The following is a 1,840-nucleotide window of genomic DNA, read 5'->3' as shown; positions in this document are numbered from 1 at the left end:
TTATTAGGTCTATAATCTAAAATCGATGAATGATACATTTGTTGGGCATGCATTTAACCTTCCTTTTTCCTGTTTAGGAATACTTTGATAACAATCTTGGCCAATAACATAATAAGCTAGGGACATGCACCTCCTAGCTTATACATGTATCAGCTTACCACCAGCGAGGGTCCATTCCTAAGCCTTGTTTTGCACCATTTTGAGATTTGCCAATCCCCTATTATCAGCAATCCACTATTCAAGTACATGTAGGCCTATTAAATTTAGGATCGTGTCCAGATGAAATCTGTGAGAAGTAAGTCTGTTTTATTGTCTATTTTGTAGACTTACCGTTTTGAGATTCGCCAATCCCTTACAGTAATCTACTGTTTAAGTTCATGTATTAAATTTATGATCGTGACGACCAGAAAAAATCTATGGGAAGTATAAGTCTTCACTTGCCTATCGGTTACTTGTACGCTAAGTTTGGCATACATGTACTCATAGACTTGTACTACTAGATCTAGATTGCGTTTTGTAACGGCGGCCGCATTTCGCTTTCAATTTTTTTTTAAACTTCCCTGAAAAGCGTGCTCACCATGAGCTAACCCATTAGGCCTGAATGAACAGCAAAATACCGGTACCTGCACGTACCGCTATCACTATAGTCGAGATCACCCGACACTTTCTCCTTTTGCCCTTCATCTGGCTCAAAATGAGCCACCATGATGTATTGGAAGTACATGCATGTATACCTCAGAATCCAGGACCTTGATAACCTCCTGGGTCAGAATCTAAGACCTTGATAACCTCCTGGGTCAGAATCTAAGACCTTGATTCCTTGGTCAGAATCGCAGGACCTTATAATAACTTCCTTAGTCAGAATCTAGGACCTTGATAACCTCCTGGGTCAGAATCGGTTAGTCAGGGCGATCGGCTTATGCCACGATAGCCGCTTTGCGTCCTCAATCTGGCGAGCGACCAGACCGTTAATACGGGGTGCCCATTACAGCTGGATCGATCGGGCCGATCGTCCGACTCGATCGCCTGGAACTGAAACTACAAACACGTTTGTTTTTTAGGCGACCTACCGAGTCGGGCGATCGGCCCGACCCGCCGACCCCATCCGCAGTGGGCACCTCATATAAATAAGGGTGCGGCCACATCACGAGCGACAGCTGTAGCTAGCGTGAAGCAAGCGATGAGTGAGATAAACTGGGGAGTGGCCATACAGTGAGCTAGCTGCTTTACTCAGGCGAGAAATCAAGCGACAAGCTGACGGGAAACAGCTGATCACCATGTATAATGTCATCCTGTTTTTGAATTAGAAGATTGAGTTGTAGTAATTTGTCTTTCAATATGAGTTGAATACTTTCTTTAAAAATAAGTTCTTTTAAATCGTCACTTAAAGATGTTAATGATAGCGTTGATTTCAAGTAGCCTACCACAAACAGCAATATGTGAGGCAGCGTGGTGGAAACAGGCTCTCGTCAAAAGAATCAAAGTGACGAAACTTGCATTTTTCCGCAGGTTTTTATTGTGAATTTTTATCAAAATTTTTTTTTGGCTCAACACCTTTCATGCTCATAAAAGAACTAATTTCTATGTGGATTTTTCTGAAAAAACATTGATAAAAGGTACAAAAAATGTTATTTTTCAGTTACCACGGACTCTTGAGCTAAGGAAATAACTAATCTTTGGTGGCCGTTTTCTCTCTAATTTTACCTCTGAAAACAGGTGACCCCCTCCTCCTTCTTTCGTAAATATCTCGACTTGCATTCAAGATAAATGGATATTTTTTCCCATCCAAACAAAGACAAGCGATCCATTTGTTCACATCCAGGGAAGGACTTCCGTAACG

This window comes from Aplysia californica, unplaced genomic scaffold, assembly GCF_000002075.1.
Source record: "Aplysia californica isolate F4 #8 unplaced genomic scaffold, AplCal3.0 scaffold00987, whole genome shotgun sequence".
NCBI classification, from domain to species: domain Eukaryota; kingdom Metazoa; phylum Mollusca; class Gastropoda; order Aplysiida; family Aplysiidae; genus Aplysia; species Aplysia californica.
The sequence above is the reverse complement of the archived record's forward strand: the minus strand, read 5'-3'. Positions refer to the sequence as shown.